Source organism: Odontesthes bonariensis, chromosome 8 (assembly GCF_027942865.1).
Source record: "Odontesthes bonariensis isolate fOdoBon6 chromosome 8, fOdoBon6.hap1, whole genome shotgun sequence".
NCBI lineage: Eukaryota > Metazoa > Chordata > Actinopteri > Atheriniformes > Atherinopsidae > Odontesthes > Odontesthes bonariensis.
Window position 1 is genome coordinate 25,072,433 of NC_134513.1, and position 11,858 is coordinate 25,084,290.

An 11,858-nucleotide genomic window follows, 5' to 3' on the forward strand; every position below is an offset into this window, starting at 1 on the left:
TTGATACATTCAACCACTCTGAAAGACACTCTGAGAAAAACAAACAAGCTTCAGTTGTGAGATCTATTTCTTTTTGATGTATCAAGGAATGGATCGTTTGGTCACAAATGGTTGTTAATTTGGAAGCGTTAAGAATGTAGCAAACAAAGGGGAATTAGCTCAAATGGTAGAGTGCTCGCTTTGCATGTGAGAAGTAGTGGGATCGACGCCTGCGTTCTCCAGTCATCTTTCCTTTGTTCTTTTGCTCTGTGGAGGAAATGATTAACAGCTGCATGTAGCAAACGTGGGTGTAAACTGAAAGAAAGTCAGCTCTTTCATATTAGCCTGAAGTCAGACTCAAAATTCTTCACTATAGATTCAATCGCCCAAATTAACTTAGTGTAAGCAAATAAAAATATTGCGACAAAAGCATTGTTTGAAAAGCCTGCTTGTAAAAAGTCGAATCAGAAATATTAACAAACCAACAACTTAAAATTCAAACCCAACGAGAATGGAATTTGACCCCATGCGTGCAAAGCACAATGGATTAGCAGTCCATCGCCTTAACCGCTCGGCCACCTCGTCCTGTCGCTTGTAAGTTTGACCATAAAAATTTCCGTCTTAAACTACAGCTGGTATAATTTCGATCTCAAATTGAAGCCTCATTAGATACACTGGCCTTGCGTGCAGAGGGTATGAATTCATCCCCCTTTCACAAAAATTGAATCATTATTATCTAAATGTGGTTTCATGTAGGGATGTTTGATTTAAAATTGGGCGAAACAAAAGCAATTACACTTAGGACAAGTCAAATTTAGGGTTGGGGTTATTACAATCTCTTCAGTATATACCCAAATCCATTCATTTAGTCACCACTCATAAGGAGTTACCAGAGGTAAGCGTTGGAAGGAAGATCGACTGGTAGAACGAGATCCTCCAGTCGTGGTCAAAATGGTCTGATCCCTAAACTCTTCCACTTGAGGCAGCAACTGGTTCTAAGCAAGAAGAGAGCCCTCAACCCTTTTCCAACTAAGGATCAGAGCCTCAGACTTGGAGGTACAATTTTATTCCTGGCTGTTTCAGACTTGGCAGCAGACCACCCCTGTACCGGCCGGATGACTCAGGTGAGACCATGTGGCCTAACGGACAAGGCGTCTGACTTCGGATCAGAAGATTGAGGGTTCGAGTCCCTTCGTGGTTGTCTTGTTTAGTTGTATGCTGTCATATATGTACAGAAATCAAGAGCACTGTACTGAGTACTAACCAAATAAACATATGGTGAAAGCTGGTAAGTACTTTGCTAGTTATACTCCATGTCAGAAATCCTCTGAATGGCATTCTATTAAAGTCGGAGGATTTTACCAGTCTGTTACTGGTAAAAAAAAAATCCAAAGTTAAGCTGATGTTGCGCAATGATCTTGGCTTCCCCATACTGCCTACACTCAAGCAGTACAAAAAGATGAGAGACTTGAATGAGTAAGTTCTATCATGTCGAGTCATTGTAGCATATAACAAATGATAAAATAATTGCATTCAAAGCATTTTTTGAAGAACTAAAAGTCTTTCAACTCACCTACTGATAACATCCAAATCCGCAATACCAAAGGAAAGCTGTATACAATGTTTGTGTGACTTAAATAGTATAGTATATGTATTATATTATCTTAGAACTTATAATACTTATAATACATTGCACAAACACACACTAAAAAATTTAAAAAAAAAACGTCTCACATGCCCGGCACAGACTACCCAGGCTCCGCCCTCGCAGTGACGCAACACCTTCGGCTCTGCTACACTTACTCAGGCAAACTGCTCATTCAGGTGGATTCGAGTTCCCGAAAAAATGGGAACTCCACCCACTTTGTCGGGAAGCAATCAACTTTGAGCAGCGCCCACGGCCCAGGGTAGAGGCTTGTTCAAGGTAGTGACGTGGTTGAACTGCCACTCAACCCATGGATTGTACACGGAAGCGCTTCATTCAATATCAACATGGAGCAGCGTCAAGCTTTCGACACTGCTGTAGATGCTGTAATGAAAGTGTTCGACGGGAGATTCTCGTTAAAAATCGAGCAAAGAACAGCCCTTGAATCATTTCTTGACAGGAAAGATGTTTTCGCCTTGCTCCCTACTGGCTTTGGTAAGAGTTTAATCTACCAGTTAGCCCCGCTGGTAGCTAAATCATACGTCAAAGGAAAGAGTGGTGTGATTGGCTTAATCTTAGGCACAGCCTTTTCTGGCCACAACCAGTAGCAACCCGAGGGAGGCGGGTTGACCAGGCCATTTCGAATCGTATTCGTTATGGTCTTGGTCAGACCAGAATCTCGAAGAAATTTGAAATGTTAATCAGGCTAGGCACAGACTGGGACCTGAACCTGAACAATGTGATGACAACAACGCGACAATTCATTGGAGTACTGAAATGCGCGGTTCCCAGAAGAAGAAGAAGACATGCCATTGGCTGTTACAGGGACACTGAACATCCGACTTTGACGTGACGGACGGTTAACAAGTTCAACAACCACCGCGGCTCTTCCCGTTTGGTCGACAGAAACTTTGAGCGAACAGCAGCTAATGTCCAGGCAGGAGGAAGGACGAAGGCAGAAGGCAAGAATCAAACTGAAGCTGAGTAGCATTAGCTTTATTTACCACCATGGCTCTGACTTTACTCAGCAAAAGGCACCGAATCCGCTAGCATGTCATCAATTGAAATGTTAGCTAACTATGATGACAAAAGCATGGCCCTTGGCGTCTTCACCTGTTGTCTGGCAGTGTAAGCTGCATTTAGTAGTCAGCCAGACCAGCCACTAACGTTAGTGAGTCATTACGTTTGCTTTTGTGAACTAACTGACACAGGCAGAGACAAAGAGGAACAACATTTGTTTAAAGCTGCAATAATGAACAATAATCGATTATTAACCCTCTTCTACATTTTCACAAGTTTTTTGGCCATAACTTTCACTGTATGACTTGAAATGGCATGATTTTTGACTAGGATAGGAAGCTTAAGTTTATGTAATGTCTCAAAATTTGGTTTTTAATTTTTTCCATTGTCAATAATACACTGTGGGCAAAAAAAATGCATGGTTGGGAATGAAAGCTTTACAGACATACTAACAGTAAATAAGGGGGGTGGGGCTTAGCAAAGGGTCAATACAGTTGTATACATGTGAAAGTGAAATTTGGGAATTGCACAAAACTAATGTCAATCTTGTATTCTGGTTATTGATTGGTTCCTTTGGCACTAAATCATAGATTAGCATGAAAAAAAATGCTTTGTCAGAAGTCCCTGTCCTCTAGCCTCCACTTGCTCCTTTCTTTTCACGCAGACTGCTCCTTCTCCATTTGCAGGTGTCGCTAGTGAGCCATTTTAAGTGTATTTTCTTCCAAAGAAGAGAGAACAAATATTTTATAAATGATACTGAGATTTGGTAATGATTTATTTCAACCAGTTACTCTTTCTTAAAACAAATATTTTGATCTTCCTCTTGCCTCAAAAAATAGCAGGAGTGAGCTACTCTGCCGTTTTCAAGGTTTTTCAAATTTAAATTTTTAAACACTAGTCACTGGTCAACATGGAATTCAAAACAATACTGAAAAATATGTGAAGAATAAGCTAACAATCATCTTTTAGTTTATTGTGGGGAGATTTGCTAACACAGTTTAAGTCAACTACTTCACAACCAATGGCATTTATTTAGATTTTTGCAAATTTCATGTTTCATAAATTTTTTATTTTTTCTTCTTTCACTATGCAGATAAGTGTTGTGAATTGATTTCGTGGAGTAAACTGAAAAGGTGAGTACTGCACTGCAGTTAAGGATGTCAAAAGATTACACCTGTCGTATTTGTGGTGCTACAGTGAATACCCTAAAGGGGTTAGTGATGCATCAAGGGCTTCATAAAAATGAGCCACATTATCAGTATGCATGTTGTATGGAAAGTTGTAAATTTCAGTTCAGAAATTACAATGCTTTTCAATTTCATGTTTACTGCCATCATTGGCGGTCTTCTAACGTGTCACAGTGTCAAACTTTGCAGGATCCCTTTCTTTGTCAACTTCCACGTTGTCAGAAACAGTTGCTCAACCTTAAAGACCTTCTCTGTCACCTAAAATCTCACATTTCAAGAAGAGAGGTAGTGAATTGCCCATTTAAAGACTGTGATAAAACTTTTTCAGTGACATCATCTTTCACAGCCCACCTATCTAGGAAGCACAAAAAGTCCACAGCTCTGCATGTCTCTGGTGCATACTGTCCTCCTTCAGTTCCTAGTGAGTCTCAGCCTTCTGTTGCTGAAAGCCGGGCAGATGAAGGGTCGGCTGATGAGCCTTCCAAGTACACCATGTATTGTTATGTGTGGTATGAATATTTGTCTTTCTAAACCACAATATATTAAAACCAGAAAACTATTACTACTATTACTTTGATTGTTATTGTTGTACTGGACTCAGTTGTAACAAAATTAATTCAGTTGTTGTTGAAGTTACTTTTAGCTCAGTTTGTCACAAAAATGTTTCCATTTTCTCTCGTCCTTGTACACAACCGGAAACTCGACTTTGGCAGCGGAGAATTTTATGCTGTCTGTGGACCAGACCATTGTGAAGGCCATATCAGAATCTTCAGTGACGCTCTTGCTCTGATGTTTGGTTCGTACTACTGTATGAACATATCTTACCCATCAGCCAAAGCATCAACTTTGGAGTTCTTACAGAGGTAAGACAGCACAAGTCAATTTAATACATCAAAATAAGATGTATAATGCACATACTGTAAAACTGACCACTGCTCAAGTGCTGAAATGATTAGTACAAGGTTCCCAAACTTTGGCAACTCAAGGCCCACTTGAGCCAGCATTTGGGACAGACAAGCACTTGACCAAAGTTATGTTCTTCTCCCTGAAATAGTATTTACAATACTACTACTAATAATGATAATCACTTGGATTTATATTGCGCTTTACAGAAATCATTATTCATTCATACACATTCTCACCAGTGGTGATAAGCTAAGTTTGTAGCCACAGCTGCCCTGGGATAGACTGAGGGGAGCATGGCTGCCATTTCGCGCCAAACGGCCCTTCTGACACTGCACGAAAAGAGGGATTTGTGTCACTGTGGACGGCAGTGAACTTCCGCGAATTTGCCTAATTTTCGGACGCACCTGGGCGCTTGCAGGCAGACAAACTTTAAGTTTGTTGAGCGAGAAAATCGTTGGAAACGAACGCGACTCGCGGCGGGCTCTCACAGCGGGGTGCTAATGGCCCAGCGATTAGCACCCCGCTGTGAGAGTGCCTGGACCTCTCACTGGCCTCGCTGGTATTGGACAAAAAAGGCACGTGATTACATGAAAAAGCTCCTGTAAAGCTGTCCGCCCATTGGCCAATAAGGTTAATATATGCATACTTTATATGGGCATATCACTCAGCAATTATGATTAATAATTGTGATTATGATTACTAATATTCCTGGGATGTTTGTGTACTTCATATATTCACGTCAGTCTTATAAGCTGCACTATGACTAGGCTAATGCAGGCATGAATGATGTGAATCTATTGAGAATGAAAAAGGAAACGTCCTCATCCTGGATCAGAAGCTGGCTTCTGGGAGCTGTTGGAATAACCAATAAATAATCCATGCACAGCATATTGACAACTTGTCTATAAAGCAACGAAAGTCATATTGACAGCGTGTATGTTCTTACTCTCTTTCACTCTTCTGTGGTGAGACTGTGAGTATTTCGGGTTGGCTTCAAGACGCGCCTGTAGCACAGCACACAGGTCCGTCACGCTGCTGAAAAAAACAAACAAGAGGAATGAATAAAAGACCAGTGCTTAAAAGTATCAGTGCCAGCCGTGGTAAAAGTCAGCGCCGCTCACCCTCGATAGTGTCCCTGTCTGCCTCTCTGAAGTTCGGACTGTTTGACACCGCCTCCTTCAAGCGACTCGTTACATCCATATTGTGAGGTGACCGTAGCCTGTAAAAACAACAGGCCTATGGTTAATAAAAAAAAAATGCATTAACGTAACGTAACATCGGGTCCAACTAGATTTTGGGAGAACATTCACTTATTCTTACCCTTGACCTGGATTATAATGCCACGGTGAGTTATGCAGGCGGCGAACTGCTTCCTATAAATTGAAAACACGAAATACATTTTTTTAAATACAGCAACTCACACTGGTTTTCACGTGATGGACAAAATTAAGTTGAGTTTAGCCTAAAGCCACAGTCAATAACCTACTCTTACCGCGATTTTCGGATTCTGTATCCGCCTTCTCTTGGGGGTGCGCTCTTCAACTTCTCTGGAATGTAACTCCAGTCCGTTCTCGACGGCCATCTTGCCTCCAACCTAGCGAATCTCGGTCATAGCATTCAACAGGACTTTCATTTTATCTGCCTGTAAGCAAATGAGTAAGTAAGTTTAATATACAGCACATTTAAAATCAGCGAGAACTGTCCCAAGTGCTGTACAGTGTCAACAAGACTAAAATTAAACAATCAAATGGTCATGTGCAAGTAGAAAAAAAAACACAAACCTGTAGACCCGCAGAGAGTTGCTGGGGAGTTGAAAGCAAGTTGTCTTCCAGCCATTGTATTCCGCAAACCAGGGCAGTTTTCAGCGATTTCTGTCTGCCTTTCTGCCGCCAGATCTGCTCCTTAAACTTTTTGTTTACACTGCACGACACAATGTTTCTCATACGTGATTGAACGAGAGCTTATGCGAGCCGTTAAGCTCCACCAATCATATGCGTATACGTCATTACACGGAATACTTGCGAGACAACCTCCCGTCCTTTTGCTATTTAATGTTGTCTGACCACAGCTGGCAATTTGCACTGTGTTGACACAAAAATGGACTCTGCAAGGAGAAAGAAAAGACCTCGGCGATATTGTGACCATTGTGACACTAAATTAAGCCATACACAATAAAGCACTGAGCGCACTACTGCACATTATGTATACAGGCCAGATTTCTATATTTTTATTTCTATTTTATTTAAGAAACCTTTTAGAATATTGCTGTTGCATGCTTATTTTATCTTTATCTTATCTTTATTATTATACATTTGGACATCCAGTGCGGGCAACAAAGAAAATAATTTCTTTGTTCAGGGAAACACGTTTCTAACTGCACACATGACAATAAACCTTTGAATCCTTGAATCCTTGAATTTTGCCCACAAAAAGCGGTATTACAAAAGAGGTGTTTGGGAGAAAAAAACCCAGATATGCATCACCTGTCACCACCAGACAGCGTGCACCTCTTCTTTTTCAAGACAACACAGCAACAAACTTGGCTGGAGTTGGAGGTGATGGTGAACGTGTAGAAACAGGCCTGCCCACCCCCCACCTCACCTCACCCCACCCCACTTGAAAATGACTGTGGCAGCTCCTGACCTGATCACTGGCATTTACATATTAAAGGCTCTCCTAAGTAGGGGAAGGGAGGGGGGCATGGGGGAGCAGTTGCCAGGTCAATTTGTGACAATTTGAGCCAAGTTTTCACTTTTACCACCGCAAATGCAGGGGCTCAACGTATGCGGACATGTAAGGGGCCACATACATCCGCAAATCCCTCTTTTCATGCAGTGTGACCACCTTCAAACATTCATACACATACACAGTACTCACATTTTAATCTTTTCATTATGTCACTGTTCCACAGTTCCCTGTATGTCCAAACACTCTATCACAAGCAAACTCTATCTACACTGTTGTGTAACCTTATTGCAAAAGTAAGAAAACATTAAATTACAGTACAGTCCACAGTTACTAAAGCTATTTTTTTTTTCATTTGACAGGTACCCCTGTACCGGGCTGATGACTCAGGTGAGACCATGTGGCCTAACGGACAAGGCGTCTGACTTCGGATCAGAAGATTGAGGGTTCGTGTCCCTTCGTGGTTGTCTTGTTTAGTTGTATGCTGTCATATATGTACAGAAATCAAGAGCACTGTACTGAGTACTAACCAAATAAACACATGGTGAAAGCTGCTAAGTACTTTGCTAGTTGTACTCCGTGTCAGAAATCCTCTGAATGGCATGCCATTAAAGTCGGAGGATTTTACCAGTCTGTTACTGGTAAAAAAAAAAGTTAAACTGATGTTGCGCAATGATCATGGCTTCCCCATACTGCCTACACTCAAGCAGTACAAAAAGACGAGAGACTTGAATGAGTAAGTTCTATAACATCGAGTCATTGTAGCATATAACAAATGATAAAAGAATTGCTTTGAAAGCAACTTTTTGAAGAACCAAAAGTCTTTCATCTCACCTGCTGATAACATCCAAATCCCCAAATGTGTAGGCGCCCTTCCATGACACATGACTTTTAAAGATATATCAATATATTTGATGCTGCTTGTCCTGGATCGGATCACAGGGGAAGCAATGTGAGCAGTTGGTAGAGCGGAGGACTGTAGGTGCCCAACAACAGTTATCCTTAGGTCGCTGGTTCAATTCCGGCTCGAAGGATGTGCCAAGCTTTTGTATACAGAGGCTCTTTTGGCCAACTCCGTCAATCCTTTCAAAGCTTTTGGAATATGCTGTTTTACGAAAAACTGTTCCACTCTCTATCGAACTTGCTAAGGGCTAGTGGCGCATTGGATACGGATCAGAAGATTCTAGGTTCAACTCCTGGCTAGCTCGGCACGCTGGTTTTAGTCTCTCACTTCTCCCACTGCTATAGAACAGGATCGCTTTAAACCTTCTACTCCCTGGGTATCCCAGCTCACTCACGCCCCAAAGATACCTCACAGTGTGTCGTCTTGCAACACGTGGCTGACCCCACACCGTAAGGAAAGCTCGTCTTCCTCTTTATCTCTGCTGTCAATGATTTTGCTCCAAACACAAAAAAAAATATGCCTGCCAGCCACATGCCGCTGAGCTACATATGCTATCCTTGGGATACGAAGGTGTTTCGGATCACATCAAAGCCACACATGACAAAAACCCACAACCAGCCGTGATCGTATAGTTGTTAGTACTCTGCGTTGTGGTCGCAGCAACCCGGGTTCGAATTGGGGTCACGGTAACCCCCCGACCGAACTTATTTGCATCGCTGAAAAAAGATCCCACTTTCAACTTAGATTTCTTAAACTTTTAAAAAAATTATTTTGTCTACAGGCCTCTGTCCCATATCAAAGGTCTGAAAGAATCAAACAGCACAAATGCAGAAGGTCTGCCCATTTAAAGAGCATAAAAAGGGTCAAAGTATCAAACAGGCCCCAATGAGAAATAGTGCCTTTTTAATGAGTCGCTAAGGCCGCATATGTTCTGTGTTTTTTAGCTCTTCTAAAGGGAGGGTTTCCACACACCGTCACACCCAAAGTATAAACATCCTAACAACAGAAGACGAAAATCATGTGCCAAAAGAATGGATGGATAGACCTGACAAAAAAGAACCAAAACAAAAAGGCTGAACTTTTGCGCTGGACAATGTGAGGGTATATTGAGCATCAACATCTGTGTTGGACGATGTGGAGACTTTCCCAGATAGATGCCAGATATGTTTTTGTAAGGACTAAATGCATGATAGAAACTGGGGCTGATTTGATCTGAAACGCATCTGAAACTGATGGTTTCTCATCACTTTTTGTGTTTATTTAACTGATAAACAGGCCCAAGCCCCTGGCTCCCTTCCATAACTCATTTGGTACAGCAGAGAACTGCAGGTGTCCCATGATACGCATCTTAAGCCTGGTTACATGCATTTATACAGGATTCATGAAAAGGATGTGGGCCTTGCTCCCTTCGATAGCTCAGTTGGTAGAGCGGAGGACTGTAGGTGCCCAACAACAGTTATCCTTAGGTCGCTGGTTCAATTCCGGCTCGAAGGATGTGCCAAGCTTTTGTATACAGAGGCTCTTTTGGCCAACTCCGTCAATCCTTTCAAAGCTTTTGGAATATGCTGTTTTACGAAAAACTGTTCCACTCTCTATCGAACTTGCTAAGGGCTAGTGGCGCATTGGATAATTCGTCTGACTACGGATCAGAAGATTTTAGGTTCAACTCCTGGCTAGCTCGGCACGCTGGTTTTAGTCTCTCACTTCTCCCACTGCTATAGAACAGGATTGCTTTAAACCTTCTACTCCCTGGGTATCCCAGCTCACTTACGCCCCAAAGATACCTCACAGTGTGTCGTCTTGCAACACATGTGGCTGACCCCACACCGTAAGGAAAGCTCGTCTTCCTCTTTATCTCTGCTGTCAATGATTTTGCTCCAAACACAAAAAAAATATGCCTGCCAACCACATGCCGCTGAGCTACATATGCTATCCTTGGGATACGAAGGTGTTTCGGATCACATCAAAGCCACACACGACAAAAACCCACAACCAGCCGTGATCGTATAGTGGTTAGTACTCTGCGTTGTGGTCGCAGCAACCCCGGTTCGAATAGGGGTCACGGCAACCCCCCGACCGAATTTGTTTGCATCGCTGAAAAAAGATCCCACTTTCAACTTACATTTCTTAAACTTTAAAAAGAAAAAAAATTGTCTACAGGACTCTGTCCCGTATCAAAGGTCTGAAAGAATCAAACAGCACAAATGCAGAAGGTCTGCCCATTTAAAGAGCATAAAAAGGGTCAAAGTATCAATCAGGCCCCAATGAGAAATAGTGCCTTTTTAATGAGTCGCCAAGGCCGCATATGTTCTGTGTTTTTTAGCTCTTCTAAAGGGAGGGTTTTCACACACCGCCACACCCAAAGTATAAACATCCTAACAACAGAAGACGAAAATCATGTGCCAAAAGAATGGATGGATAGACCTGACAAAAAAGAACCAAAATAAAAAGGCTGGACTTTTGCGCTGGACAATGTGAGGGTATATTGAGCATCAACATCTGTGTTGGACGATGTGGAGACTTTCCCAGATAGATGCCAGATATGTTTTTGTAAGGACTAAATGCATGATAGAAACTGAGGCTGATTTGATCTGAAACGCATCTGAAACTGATGGTTTGTCATCACTTTTTGTGTTTATTTAACTGATAAACAGGCCCAAGCCCCTGGCTCCCTTCCATAACTCATTTGGTACAGCAGAGAACTGCAGGTGTCCCATGATACGCATCTTAAGCCTGGTTACATGCATTCATACAGGATTCATGAAAAGGATGTGGGCTTTGCTCCCTTCGATAGCTCAGTTGGTAGAGCGGAGGACTGTAGGTGCCCATCAACAGTTATCCTTAGGTCGCTGGTTCAATTCCGGCTCGAAGGATGTGCCAAGCTTTTGTATACAGAGGCTCTTTTGGCCAACTCCGTCAATCCTTTCAAAGCTTTTGGAATATGCTGTTTTACGAAAAACTGTTCCACTCTCTATCGAACTTGCTAAGGGCTAGTGGCGCAATGGATAATTCGTCTGACTACGGATCAGAAGATTCTAGGTTCAACTCCTGGCTAGCTCGGCACGCTGGTTTTAGTCTCTCACTTCTCCCACTGCTTAAGAACAGGATCGCTTTAAACCTTCTACTCCCTGGGTATCCCAGCTCACTTACGCCCCAAAGATACCTCACAGTGTGTCGTTTTGCAACACATGTGGCTGACCCCACACCGTAAGGAAAGCTCGTCTTCCTCTTTATCTCTGCTGTCAATGATTTTGCTCCAAACACAAAAAAAAACATGCCTGCCAGCCACATGCCACTGAGCTACATATGCTATCCTTGGGATACGAAGGTGTTTCGGATCACATCAAAGCCACACACGACAAAAACCCACAACCAGCCGTGATCGTATAGTGGTTAGTACTCTGCGTTGTGGTCGCAGCAACCCCGGTTCAAATTGGGGTCACTGTAACCCCCCGACCGAACTTGTTTGCATCGCTGAAAAAAGATCCCACTTTCAACTTAGATTTCTTAAACTTTTAAAAAAAATATTTTG

General features: G+C 42.3%; 1 long non-coding RNA gene and 3 other non-coding genes across 4 annotated transcripts; 3 read left to right on the top strand and 1 right to left on the bottom strand.

Annotated features, from left to right (window-relative positions):
- The first annotated feature begins 1,107 nt into the window (after positions 1–1,107).
- Positions 1,108–1,180, top strand: trnar-ucg (transfer RNA arginine (anticodon UCG)). Its single transcript has one exon. It is a non-coding gene; the product is annotated as a tRNA-Arg (tRNA).
- A 4,875-nt stretch (positions 1,181–6,055) lies between these two features.
- On the bottom strand, positions 6,056–6,573 carry LOC142385511 (uncharacterized). The gene is made up of 3 exons (XR_012770196.1): positions 6,519–6,573; positions 6,230–6,379; positions 6,056–6,110 (listed from the first exon to the last, which is right to left on the bottom strand). It is a non-coding gene; the product is annotated as an uncharacterized LOC142385511 (long non-coding RNA).
- A 3,158-nt stretch (positions 6,574–9,731) lies between these two features.
- trnay-gua (transfer RNA tyrosine (anticodon GUA)) lies at positions 9,732–9,820 on the top strand. Its single transcript is given in 2 exon segments — positions 9,732–9,768; positions 9,785–9,820. It is a non-coding gene; the product is annotated as a tRNA-Tyr (tRNA).
- A 1,290-nt stretch (positions 9,821–11,110) lies between these two features.
- On the top strand, positions 11,111–11,199 carry trnay-gua (transfer RNA tyrosine (anticodon GUA)). Its single transcript is given in 2 exon segments — positions 11,111–11,147; positions 11,164–11,199. It is a non-coding gene; the product is annotated as a tRNA-Tyr (tRNA).
- The last annotated feature ends 659 nt before the right edge of the window (positions 11,200–11,858 follow it).